The 14,387-nt window shown below is 45.7% G+C and overlaps 1 long non-coding RNA gene and 1 pseudogene across 1 annotated transcript; one reads left to right on the forward strand and one right to left on the reverse strand.

Annotated features, from left to right (window-relative positions):
- The first annotated feature begins 260 nt into the window (after nucleotides 1-260).
- Nucleotides 261-3,273, forward strand: LOC149345322 (uncharacterized). The gene is made up of 2 exons (XR_016282832.1): nucleotides 261-353; nucleotides 3,097-3,273. It is a non-coding gene; the product is annotated as an uncharacterized LOC149345322 (long non-coding RNA).
- Nucleotides 3,274-4,067: 794 nt separating this feature from the next.
- Nucleotides 4,068-8,951, reverse strand: LOC149345323 (uncharacterized; annotated as a pseudogene).
- Between the last annotated feature and the right edge of the window lie 5,436 nt (nucleotides 8,952-14,387).

The following is a 14,387-nucleotide window of genomic DNA, read 5'->3' on the forward strand; positions in this document are numbered from 1 at the left end:
TACCACATACTATTCGGTGGGAGATGCGGCGCGTATACCGACAAGAAGTGAGATTTCGGTTCTGTTTTCACGAAAACAATAAGATTTTTAGAGGGTAAGCGAAGAATTTATGCTTATAAACCAATTGCCTTCAGTGGTCTTGGATATCAGATCAAGCTGCACTCGGCAAGAGTGCGAGCGATAAAGATACGACCGTGAAATGGGTTTCTGTTTCACGTTTTACCCATTTTACCGCGAGACGGCGGAAAATCATTCGGGCTGCAAACAACCCTGTGCGTGGCTGCATCAATAGCGTTGGCATGTTTTTCGCGGATTACGTTTTCTTCAAAATCCAGCTTCATCGTCCGCTTACGGTAAGTCTACACGTTTATATTTTATTAATTTGGTCTCCTAAACCACTCTAAGCAGAGCTGTGTGTGCAGAACAGATTATGTGCGCAGTTACAAACGTCCTATCTTCGTTTCTAAGGCGGAAGCCATCGGGTTCTAGACTAATGCCGCTTATCTCTGTCCCGCTGTCTTTACTAACGCGCGGAAAGGCAGTCTGTGCGATGCCCTTGAAGATAAGCCGCTCCTCGCGAGCTGTCTACTAGGTTTTTCGTGTTTAAAGGTAGATGCGCGGCCAGAAATGTCGTTAGCCGCCTGTGAATGACGGCCGAAATGGAACTGTGTGTTAGTTAGCGCCGTGTGAGCTCAATTTAATTTGCACCTCCGAAAACGTACTTACATACAGTCTCGTTCAGTGGTGGATTACATTTATTTTCTTATCTTTGTGTTGTCGCCTGTCTGGACCATGGAGTGCTGTTCTTTTTGAGGTGTGCATTGCTTGCTACGTATGGACGCTCGCTCGGTGCGCGTCGTGGACGCCGACGATTCAGCAAAGGTGTCTTGTAACGCTATAGACTGGAGCGCGAGACGTTTGTCAAAGTTGCATTCAAGCGGCGCTGGAGGAATGCTTGTAGTGTGATGGGTGAATAAAATTCGTTGCCGGCGCGAATGGCCGGCGTGCTCAAACACCGCGAAGAACCCACGAGCTCCATCCCATCTCCCCTTCGTTGCACACGTATGGATTCGTCCGTGTCTTTCATCAGAGCCGTTGGCCGCCGCCGCTGGCTTGCGGGCGCTTCATTTTGAAAGCTGGGTAAAGGTCGGCTCGACAAGAGGTGGCTTACATTTCGTTCCGAGTGGTTCGTTTATGAATCCCGCTCACGCGTGCACAGATTTCTAGAATACCAATTGCGCGAGAGGCAAAGTATGTGTTTCTGATTTCAGACTGCTGCGTTACGAAAGCGCCGATGTGACTCGCCGCTTATTTGCGCCTAAAATTAAATTAAGCTCTCGTGTTATTATAGCTGCGCCTGTTGAAGGCGTTAATTGTTTCATTGAAATACTTCCTACTTTGAGCACGTTCAATGCTTTCGCTGATTTTTCTAGCAGCGTTGGGTTAGGCTGCCTCCATGCAAGAAACACACCTCTTTACTACGCTGTTGGAGCTGCACTTGAAGGAAAAACTAAGTGAATTTCAGACGGTATTTTATCGTGATAGTAATTTGCTGTCTCAACCTCGCGACTGCTTTTGAAACGGCGCTGCTGCAGCCTCTGTGTGCTGTATTAGTTTTCTGCATAATGAGCGCTGCATGGAAGCGCTGCAACCCGTTTGTTTCTAAGAGCGCGCGCAGATGTACGATCGAGTATGCTGTTCCGTCTTTGTGCTTCAAGTTATAGGCGCAAATCTGTGGTGAACTGGTTGCTTCTGCCTGCTGGTTTTGTATAGCTTGTGCCCGTTTGAGTATCGGCTTACGTACACTCGGCCAAATCTTTAACTGGCTTAGGTGTTCCATCGCTAAATGCACCTTGTAAAAAGGTGCCTTTTGGCTACACTGCTGGCATATTCATGTTGTAATTTGACGCGTGAGATGGCATTTCATAGTTTCTTTTTGTTAATATAATGTTTGAGTGGAGTACTTGCATGTTTAGATCAAAGTTATCAAAAATATTCATCGTCTGCCGCTACGAAGAGCTGAAACAAGCGGAATACGCAGCAATGGTTCTGGTGGCGCATTTGCACTAATCTGGGTAAACGACTTGTCCGCCATGAAAGGAGTGGTACTTTACCCAAAGGATGAGGCCATATGGACCAGATCCATTGCTGCGTATGCCGCTTGCTTCAGCTGTTCGTAGTGGCAGACGAATATTTCTGATAACGTTGATCTAAACACGCAAGTACTCCACTCAAACATTATATAAACAAAAAGGAACCACGAAATGACATTTCACTCGTCAAATTACAGCATGAATATGCCAGCAGTGTAGCCGAAAGGCACCTTTCTTACAAGGTGCATTTAGCGCTGCAACACCCGAGCCAGTTAAAAATTTGGCCGGATGTACCAGGCTTAATTCACGCAGGGTATTCTGAGGCGCTTCTTCTATAGCGCTTATAAGAATAAATGCTGCAATATTCTCCTTTTTAGATCCCTCTGTAAGGTGCACTGAATCTGTATTTTATCGAGGTGGCATTCTTAACAGCTCCTTGCGAGTCAATGCAGATATGTGGCACAATTGTTCGAAGTCTTCTGTTACGAATAGTGTAAAAGGATTGCCATAAAGAGATCAGTATTGGCTGTAACAGTATTGCCATACAGAAATCAATATCAGTACTGGATTCAGAGTAGAGTGCTCCAGGGATTAGGGGTCTTTGTTACAATGTTTTACGACGACACTTATAATCTGTCGTGTATTTACTGAAATGATTGAGCCGGCGTGATAGCTCAATGGCTATCATGTTCGTACGGCGACCTGAAAGATGCAGGTTCGATTCCGGCCTAGGCGGTCGCATTTTAATAGAGGCAAAATGCTAAAGGCCTGTGTACTCTGCACAGGTGACCGAAATTATTCCCCAGCCTTTCACTTAAGCGTCTCGTAGCCTGTGTCGCCTTGGGTCTTTGAACCCCATAAAACCAAACCAAAAGATCAAGATTGCCTTTCTAGAATGGCATAGCAAGGATATGCCTTGCATTGTAAAGCACATGTGTAGAGATGGAATGGGATTTTTTTTTTCAGTTCCTCTTATATTATTTTTTTCCTTTGTGCTGTACAGGTGAACATGCCCGGATGATTTACTGCAGACAACAGGCCACAAGAATGCTTTTCTGAGGAAACTAGCCGGACTGTTACTTTCAACTTTTATGTTACTGTGGTGCATTCTTATGGTGCATGTATTGCATATTCCCAGCCTGGATAGCTTGGAAATAAACTAAATTTGTAAGTATATTGATTGTTTCATGTGTGAACTCTGTCTGGTGACCTTTTTCAATGATTGTGGACAGTCTATAGGCAGTCTATAGATAATGGTCTACTAATAGTTTAGTAGACAGAGGTCTATAGACTGTCTATAGACAAAGGTCTATAGTACTGCCAGGCCACACACCTATGGAATGTCTATAGACAGTCTATAGACATATGTCTACTGGACCAGTAGACTTTTGTCTGTAGACTGTCTATAGACAGTAATCTACAGGAAGTCGATGGCCATAAGTCTATAGGTCGTCTATAGTCCGTCTATAGACAAGTGTCTATAGATGGTCTATAGACAGCTCTATAGGAAATGTATGACCATAAGTCTATAGATCGTCTATAGACTGTCTATAGACCTGTGTCTATAGACTTCCTATAGACCTATAGACTTTCAGTAGACATTTGTCTATAGACTGTCTATAGACAAAAGTCTACTAAAAGTGTATGGCCATAAATCTATAGACTGTCTATAGACCACTCTAAAGGATTTGTCTATAGACAGTCTATAGACTTCATAGACTAAAGTCTATAGACAGTCTATGGACTGTCTATAGAAATTTTTATAAGGGTACCTTCCTTTTAACCATTTCAACCGCTTCTCTCTCGTGCTGAGCTGCCATTTGCATCTCTTTGTAGGTGTCTCTTTGATTGTGTTGTATCTCATTTTATTCTGGAGACATATGCATGCCTGTGGTAATGAGCTTTTCTTCAAATGAATCTTAAGGTTCATGAAGGGATGTGGTACTTTGGTGGGTATACGCTGCTTGCATACTTCTACTCAGATGATGACATTATCTGCATATGCCATGAAGTGTACAGAGGGCAAAACACATGCCTAGAACAACCAAACTCTGTGTTCCGGAGCTCCCAAAGCCGCTGCAACCAAGAAGTAAAAAAATGACGATGAAATTCTGTGAGTTTAACAGCACATGTTTACATATAGACCATTTTTAACCATATCTTATCGCTAGTTATCGCGTGATACGCCCGAAACACGCTCAGAGCGTGTTCTAGACATGCGTTTTGCCCTCTGTACATCTTCGTGGTGGGCAAGACAGTGCTTTAACCTGTTCACGATTACATTAACACCAATATGTGGAAAACTCTACTGTCAAGCCTGTACTGTCTCTTTTTTTGTCAAATCTCGGACGCTGCATGAGAGTCTGCTCACTCTCATTCTAAAATAGAGCCTTATTGCATGGTGGTCATTTTGTCCTTCCTTTGAGTGGCTGTAATGGTTCCCTCTTTCCTCAAGCAGTTACGGTGACAAATATTAGTGCAACCAGTGGCAACAGAGTGCGTGTGTGTATTGTGCAGCAGGGTATGGAGGGACTATATGGGATACATAGTCATTGTGCCATTGGAATTAACCCCTTGTAACACCATGTCTGCAACAATATGTTTGTAGTCCTGTATTTTTAGTTTGGCCACCGGTAAAACACAGTGTGAAAGTTTTATGCTGCGCACGTCAACCATTATGTGCCATTGATAGGGAGATTTTTGTTGTTGTGTTGCTTCGTCATGATTTATTGTTGCGAATGATTCTCCTAATGAACAGTACTGCCCGGGAACCAAATAATCCATTAAAATTGATGCACGACTGTATACCCCTTGCTGTTACCTAGCATTTCAGGAATGCTAGGAGCCTCATTATGGCATCATTTGCACAAATTTATTCCAGTAGAATTTCATCTGCCTCCAAGTTCAGATTTGTTTCCTTTATTAATGGTTTAGACAACACATGCATAATTATTTCCCTATAAGAATAATTCTCATGTGCTTCTGCATTAACTCATGAACACAGGCTCTGGTAACCAAGCATCAATAAATCCAGTTCAATGTGTCAACATTCATGGCTTTTAAAATGACTGCTGCTCAAAAACAAGACATTGAAGACAGTGTAGTGCAATATGTTTGCAATGAACTACTTGTAAGCAACGTATATCAGACATGTACAGTTTTATGTCAGAACTAATTTTTTACTTTTAAGTCCCCTAATCTCAGCTGGAACACTCACTTGCCATAAAGGAAACGCATTTAGCTACACACCAAATGAAAGCCTTGTAGCGAGATGACTTGGTACAGAGGCTGCTGCTTTGCCAGGATGAGGCAGGTGGAATGATACTCGGAGGTTAACTGTTTTAAGCCAGAGGTTTGGGTGAGTGGGTCATATGTAAGGATGAAATGCAGCACAAAGCAAAGGAAGGACAAGAAAGAACTTGACGAAGCATACTGCTGACTGTTAAGCTCGTCTTTTACACCTGTGACAAAATATAGTTTGAGAAGGGGAACACTACTAGAGAATAATTTGTTTACACAGTGCTCACATACCTCACTAATATCCCACAAAACTTTCTTTCGAAAGCATGAAAATCTATCATTTGTGCAGTTAGACTCATGTTAAGCTGTAAAAAGCTGCAGTTTGTACCAACCACTAGCCCTTCTTCCGACAAACAGTCCTTCACCTACACACTACTTTTGCTGACACACCTGTTAAATCATGCAGATCTCAATCCTTCCAGTAAACAAACAATTTGCTGGTACACAATAATGAAAAGCTGGTTTACTCTTCCATTTTTATAGCTTAAGTTTCACATTTTATAGTATTAGTTGTTGTTGAGTATTGCTATTTTTTTCTGATTCACTGTCATTGTGCTATTTCATTTTGTAATTTTGCAGCATGATCTGTGCATTGTCTGTTGCTCTATATTGCTTGCTGTGTATTTCTTCAAAATATTCGTGTATTACTGGCCTATATGCTCCTGTTTTACCATTTCAAAAAGCTTTTAGTCTCGCACTCCCAGTTTTTGAAAGTGCAGTGTGATAGATACTATTGCATTTTCTGTTGTTTGTTGAGCAAAAGTAAACTTTCTCTGTGCATTTTCATGTCAGTACTGTTTTGCTATACTTAATATTCCACAGAGTCTCCCCGCACGCTATCACTTACCCTAAAGAAAGCCCATTTGGTTGGAAGAAAGATGAACGCCCCTTGCAAATGATGATCAGTGAATAGGCAACAGCAGGAAGTTCACTGTGGAAAGGTATGTGGAGCGATACTCTAGGAGCAACAGCAGTATTGCTTGCAACAACCTTATTTGTTCATTGCACCCACACCTATATTCTTCTGTAGTGTACACACACCAATTGTCAATATGTATACTGCACACTGCTGTGGTAGTCACCCCCACAGTAATTTGCTGCTTAAACCACAGTATAAAATTCCAGACGTAAAAGAGCTGTGTTCATCTCATCACATGCTGCTAAATACCTTTGCATCGGTCTTTGCATTGTCGAAACGCCTCCTCTTTGGAGTATCAGAAACTGATTCCATTGCCTCTTAAGCCGTGCTAGGGTGAGGTGCACGTGATTGTCCAGTGAAAAATATGGAAGCACCCAGGAAGCCCTCAAAAGAATACATCACAAACTGCAATCCAACAAGCACTTGTGATCACTTTATTTTGTGACTGACTGCTTCCTCTCTCAAGGAATCTTTCTAGAAGCCTGACCATGCTTGCGTTAATGTCGTTCCCTTCTCCTTGAAGGTAGACCATTTTTTTGCGCATTTTATGGGCTTTTCGTTCGGCCCGTGCTGCTTCCTCTGCTTCTGTTTTGTGGAGGGCAATCAGCTGCTGTACAGTGGTTGCCGGTCTTTTGTGGCGACTCTTTTGAGTTTTGGGTCTGCTACCATTTGTGCCAGGAGTATCCGCACTGCTTCCTCCACCGCCATTGGTGCCACTTGCAATTGCCAGTGCATGTACCACAGGAGTGGTGCTGCAGCTGGCGGAACTGGCAGCATTTTGCAGCTGGTCGTCTCTGCTTGCTTCTGGAAGCCCGTCCTCTCACGACATCACCACTTCTGCACCGTCAGGTGCCTCATTGACGACTGGCAGGTGCACATGACACAACACAGAAAACAGCATGCTTTTAACATTTGAAAGGAGAGGTTCAAGGCATCCTAAAGAAATGCACTCACCAGCTGCCACAGTATATTGAGAAAAACAGAAGCTATTGACGGCCACGGTGAGGTGGGCATTTCAGCACGGCACTGAGGTTGAAGAGGTCTTTTTTTGGCCTATGAAGAAAGGAAATGGCGCAGTAAATGTTGCACATATTGGTTTACACCTTAACTGAAAGGAGGGAGTGAAAGAAGAAAGGAGGAAAGAGGTGCCATAGTGGAGAGCTCAAATAATTTCGACCACCTGGGTATCTTTAACGCGCACTGACGTCGCACAGCACACGAGGGCCTTTTGCGTTTTGCCTCCATCGAAACGCGCCCGTGTCTGTACATGGGTTCAAGAGGCAAGTGCCATTTTGCTCTGCTTTGCCGATGCTCATGGTTGTGGGAGTGGTTTATTCTGCACAACTCCCAAGTGTGCTCTTTACTGTCTGCCACTGGCCAGCCTGTACACAGTGCACTGAGAAATGGATAGTGATGGAATTGTGCAGTGATTTCATGAACTGATAGGCAATGTTACAAATAGCAAGTCACCTCCATATTTTCCTCGACTCGCCCATCATCATTGATGGGCAGGCACCCATGAAAACTGTGGAGCTGCCAGTAGAACAACCATGGCACACCGGGTGAGCCTGTAGCAGTGCCCGTCCGTCTCAGCTGCCTGAAAAAATGGAAATCATTTGAATAAATAATTGTACTGCTTAAATAAAAGACATCGAAGCTTGCAATCCAAGCAGTTCACAGTCTCAGCAGTTATCTTCAGTGCATTAAAGGCCACTGTGCATTCAGCACTGCGAGACTACTATTTCACGATTATGTGCCTAACCAGCAGGCACATGTGCTGGTGAAATTAGTGGAGTTTAAATTTACGATGTCGCTTTAATCCTACCGGTTGCAGTTTTGAAAGTGAAGCCGCAACTGTCGTATTATGGTTCTGCTAATGACATTCAAGTATCTGTGAGGCAGTGCAGAGTGGAACGCGGAAATGTTATATGAAAGAAATAAATAAATCTGCTCAGATATTGGCACAGCACGAGGCTTGAAACGCTGACGCGTGCGTGCAATGCCGACGCGTACCGAAGATGAAATACCGACGCTGATGGCGATGCAGATCGTAGACAATAACAACACAAACGGAGGATGAAGTTGTCATGCAGTACGATGCACGCGTGCACGAGCGAAGTCAAATTAGAACGACTATACGGCGAGTGACGTGTTTGCTGCCTCTGTCATGTGTCCTTACTCTCGAAAACTTTACGACCTTTATAACATATCTGCAAGATCGTATCGGACACCAGTAATCGCTAGCGACGTGCTACTGCCGCACATGGGGGGCTATAGCTCAGTTGCACCTGAGTTCTTCAATAGCTTGTTGCACTGAGTAAACAACACCAAGAAAGCGATATTGCATCAGTATTATTCGTTTAAGATCGCACTTACCGGTATTTCTTGTTGAGGTTGTCCATCTTCATCTTGACTTGCTTGGCAGTGTATGGGCCTTCGCCCGGCGCAAGCCCGGCGTTCACCGCGTCCGCGATCGCTGCGTATATTCGCGCGTTGCGCGTGTTGCCTCGCAGCGCAGGGAGATGGTCCTCCCAGATGCGTATCAAGGCCGTTGTTGTTGCATCAGGTCTGTTGACACGCTTCTGGGAGGACGACGACTCGCTTGACATCGGCGTTTCTGCTGCCGCGGGCGCCGCCATCTTGTCGCAAACAGTAGTTAGCCGCAAACAGTAGTTAGCCAGCTCGGCTACGTTAACTGCAGTTAGTGGCGTAACTATGGTTTGGCTTGTCGTGTGAGCATGGCTAACAATAGTTACGGAGAACCGTAGTTACCTTAACTGTAGTTAAGGGCGCCCGTGTAAATACAGTATTAGCGGAATGGGTTAACCCGTTTGCGGGCTCCCCCTCATTGCCGCCCGGCGGCTCGTCCGCTGTTTCGCCCCCTCCGCTTGCCGGCGTCAAGGCGCCGCTGGCGAGTGGGGCACGGGATAGCGCGTCAGCTACCACGTTCGTGCTCCCCTTTCGATACTGCACCGAAAAGTCGTAATGCTGTATCAGGAGAGCCCAGCGCGCCAGCCGACCCGCAGGCTCGCGGAGCCGCATCAGCCAACTGAGCGCACTGTGGTTTGTCTGCACCACGAATTGGGTTCCATCAAGGTAGACGTCAAATTTGCGCAGTGGAAACACGATGGCGATGCACTCCTTCTCGGTCACGGAATAATTCCTCTCCGAGGGCAGCAAGGAGCGGCTGGCAAAGGCCAGCGGTTGCAGCACGCCATCGAATTCCTGTAGGAGAACTGCTCCTAAACCCAGATTGCTCGCGTCAGTCTGGACTACGAAGTGTCTGGTCAGGTCGGGTAGCCTGAGCTGCGCTGTCTCGGCAATGACATTAGACAGGAGGCGAAAGGATCGCTCTTGCTCGGGCTCCCATCGCCACGCGGCAGTCTTTCCCAAGAGCTAGGTCAAGGGTGCCTGCACGCGGGCACAGGACGATAAAAGTTGGCCATTCCCACACAACGGCGCAGGCCGCGTACGTCCTTGGGCGCGGGAAATTCGAGTATGGCTCGAAGTTTCTCCGCATCTGGCTCAATGAAGCCCCGGCCTCAGCGACTGCACCCCTGCCTCAGTGGAGGCTTGGGCGGGCTGCACGAACGAGGGAGGCAAGGCTCCTAGTTCGATGAGCGGCGCGGTCTCCACAGGGAACCGGGCCAGCGCCTCGCCGTTTCCAGAGCAGAATTGACTGCTCGCGGGCCACGGCTGCTGCTGTACGAAACTGCCGGTTGCGGCAGCGTGACACGAACTGCTTTCGCACTGGGCGGAAAGCTTGCACAGCTGAGGCATGTGACCAGCGGATGCACCGCAGGGTGCTCCCGATACAGCTTAAATGGGAGCCGCGTGGTCGACATTTTGGGTTGTGTCGCCGTAAACCCCAATGGGGGCCGCGGCCAACCACGGTGTCTAGCTATTCGAAGGAACAGCAGCCAGCGGATAAAACGACGCTACAACTTCGTAGGGAGCCGACATGTAGCTGCCGAGTGCCCCGCTGGGGGTGTTAAACATGGTGCGCAAGCGTGATCGTCAAGGCGACCTGCTCGGCTAATGTGCCATCAAAGGCGTAAGCGCCAATGACTTAGCACGTTGGGCGCCAGTTGTGGGTTTCTACGTGGACACAGGCCACCAACCACCGCGGGTTCGAGCTTCGCGCGAGCCAAGGGCCCCAATCAGCCGTCACCACACACACCCTGGGACACCGCTGCAGCGCACTCAACCTCGGCAGGGAGCCCTTATAAAAATTTCTATAGACAGTCCATAGACTGTCTATAGACTTTAGTCTATGAAGTCTATAGACTGTCTATAGACAAATTCTTTAGACTGGTCTATAGACAGTCTATAGATTTATGGCCATACACTTTTAGTAGACTTTTGTCTATAGACAGTCTATAGACAAATGTCTACTGAAAGTCTATAGGTCTATAGGAAGTCTATAGACACAGGTCTATAGACAGTCTATAGACGATCTATAGACTTATGGTCATACATTTCCTATAGAGCTGTCTATAGACCGTCTATAGACACTTGTCTATAGACGACCTATAGACTTATGGCCATAGACTTCCTGTAGATTACTGTCTATAGACAGTCTACAGACAAAAGTCTACTGGTCCAGTAGACATATGTCTATAGACTGTCTATAGACATAAGTCTACTGGTCCAGTAGACATATGTCTATAGACTGTCTATAGACATTCCATAGGTGTGTGGCGTGGCAGTGCTATAGACCTTTGTCTATAGACAGTCTATAGACCTCTGTCTACTAAACTATTAGTAGACCATTATCTATAGACTGCCTATAGACTGTCTACAATAATTGAAAAAGGTCACCAGACAGAGTTCACACATGAAACAATCAATATACTTACAAATTTAGTTTATTTCCAAGCTATCCAGGCTGGGAATATGCAATACATGCACCATAAAAATGCACCACAGTAACATAAAAGTTGAAAGTAACAGTCCGGCTAGTTTCCTCAGAAGCATTCTTGTGGCCTGTTGTCTACAGTAAATAATCCGGGCATGTTCCCCTGTACAGCACAAAGAAAAAAAAATAATATAAGAGGAACTGAAAAAAAAATTCCCATTCCATCTCTACACATGTGCTTTACAATGCAAGGCATATCCTGGCTATACCATTCTAGAAAGGCAGTCTTGATCTTTTGGTTTGGTTTTATGGGGTTCAAAGACCCAAGGCGACACAGGCTACGAGACGCTGAAGTGAAAGGCTGGGGAATAATTTCGGTCACCTGTGCAGAGTACACAGGCCTTTAGCATCTTGCCTCTATTAAAATGCGACCGCCTAGGCCGGAATCGAACCTGCACCTTTCAGGTCGCCACGATAGCCACTGAGCTATCACGAGGGCTCAATCATTTCAGTAAATACACGACAGATTGTAAGTGTCGTCATAAAACATTGTAACAAAGACCCCTAATCCCTGGAGCACTCTAACTCTGAATCCAGTACTGATACTGATTTCTGTATGGCAATACTGTTACAGCGAATACTGACCTCTTTATGGCAACCCTTTTACACTATTTGTAACAGAAGACTTCGAACAATTGTGCCACATATCTGCATTGACTCGCAAGGAGCTGTTAAGAATGCCACCTCCATAAAATACAGATTCAGTGCACCTTACACAGGGATCCAAAAAGGAGATATTGTAGCATTTATTCTTATAACCGCTATAGAAGAAGCGCTTCAGAATACCCTGCATGAATTAAACCTGGTACACCCGGCCAAATTTTTAACTGGCTCGGGTGTTGCATCGCTAAATGCACCTTGTAAAAAAGGTGCCTTTCGGCTACAGTGCTGGCATATTCATGCTGTAATTTAACGAGTGAAATGTCATTTCGTGGTTCCTTTTTGTTCATATAATGTTTGAGTGCAGTACTTGCGTGTTTAGATCAACGTTATCAGAAACATTCGTCTGCCACTACGAACAGCTGAAACAAACGGCATACGCAGCAATGGATCTGGTCCATATGGCCTCATCCTCTGGGTAAAGTACCCCTCCTTTCATGGCGGACAAGTCGTTTACCCAGATTAGTGCAAATGCGCCACCAGAACCATGGCTGCGTATTCCGCTTGTTTCGGCTCTTCGTAGCGGCAGACGAATATTTCTGATAACTTTGACCTAAACATGCAAGTACTCCACTCAAACATTATATTAACAAAAAGAAACTATGAAATGCCATCTCACGCGTCAAATTACAACATGAATATGCCAGCAGTGTAGCCAAAAGCCACCTTTTTACAAGGTGCATTTAGCGATGCAACACCTAAGCCAGTTAAAGATTTGGCCGAGTGTACGTAAGCCGATACCCAAACGGGCACAAGCTATACAAAACCAGCAGGCAGAAGCAACCAGTTCACCACAGATTTGCACCTATAACTTGAAGCACAAAGACGGAACAGCATACTCATACATCTGCGCGCGCTCTTAGAAACAAGCGGGTTGCAGCGCTTCCATGCCGCGCTCATTATTCAGAAAACTAATACAGCACACAGAGGCTGCAGCTGCGCCGTTTCAAAAGCAGTCGCGAGGTTGAGACAGCAAATTACTGTCACGATAAAATACCGTCTGAAATTCACTTAGTTTTTCCTTCAAGTGCAGCTCCAACAGCGCAGTAAAGAGGTGTTTCTTCCCTTAGGGCAGCCTAACCCAACGCTGTTAGAAAAATCAGCGAAAGCATTGAACGTGCTCAAAGTGGGAAGTATTTCAATGAAACAATTAACTCCTTCAACAGGCGCAGCTGTAATAACACGAGAGCTTCATTTAATTTTAGGCGCGAATAAGCGGCGTGTCACATCGGCGCTTTCGTAACGTAGCAGTCTGAAATCAGAAACACATACTTTGCCTCTTGCGCAAATGGTATTCTAGAAATCTGTGCACGCGTGAGCGGGATTCATGAACGAACCACTCGGAACGAAATGTAAGCCACCTCTTGTCGAGCCGACCTTTACCCAGCTTTCAAAATGAAGTGCCGGCAAGCCAGCGGCGGCGGCCAACGGCTCTGATGACAGACACGGACGAATCCATACGTGTGCAACGAAGGGGAGATGGGATGAAGCTCGTGGGTTCTTCGCGGTGTTTGAGCACGCCGGCCATTCGCGCCGGCAACGAATTTTATTCACCCATCACACTACAAGCATTCCTCCAGCGCCGCTTGAATACAACTTTGACAAACGTCTCGCCCTCCAGTCTATAGCGTTACAAGACACCTTTGCTGAAACGTCGGCGTCCACGACGCGCACCGAGTGAGCGTCCATACGTAGCAAGCAATGCACACCTCAAAAAGAACAGCACTCCATGGTCCGGACAGGCGATAACACAAAGATAAGAAAATAAATGTAATCCACCACTGAACGAGACTGTATGTAAGTACGTTTTCGGAGGTGCAAAGTAAAATGAGCTCACACGGCGCTAACTAACACACAGTTCCATTTCGGCCGTCATTCACAGGCTAAACGACATTTCTGACCGCGCATCTACTTTGAAACACGAAAAATCTAGTAGACAGCTCGCGAGGAGCGGCGTATCAAGGGCATCGCACAGACTGCCTTTCCGAGCGTTAGTAAAGACAGCGGGACAGAGATGAGCGGCATTAGTTGAGAACCCGATGGCTTCCGCCTTAGAAACGAAGATAGGCGCACGTAATCTGTTCTGCACACACAGCTCTGCTTAGAGTGGTTTAGGAGACCAAATGAATAAAATATAAACGTGTAGACTTACCGTAAGCGGACGATGAAGCTGGATTTTGAAGAAAACGCAATCCACGAAACACACGCCAACGCCATTGATGCAGCCATGCACAGTGTTGTTTGCAGCCCGAATGATTTTCCGCCGTCTCGCGGTAAAATGGGTAAAACGTGAAACAGAAACCCATTTCACGGTTGTATCTTTATCGCTCGCACTCTTGCCGTGTGCAGCTTGATCTGATATCCAAGTCCACAGAAGGCTTTATAAGCTTTTTTATAAGCTTATAAGCTTAAATTCTTCGCTTACCCTCTAAAAATCTTATTGTTTTCGTGAAAACAGAACAGAAATCTAACTTCTTGTCGGTATACGCGTCGCATC

Source organism: Amblyomma mixtum, chromosome 5 (genome assembly GCF_055824585.1).
Source record: "Amblyomma mixtum isolate Tamu chromosome 5, ASM5582458v1, whole genome shotgun sequence".
Lineage (NCBI taxonomy): Eukaryota > Metazoa > Arthropoda > Arachnida > Ixodida > Ixodidae > Amblyomma > Amblyomma mixtum.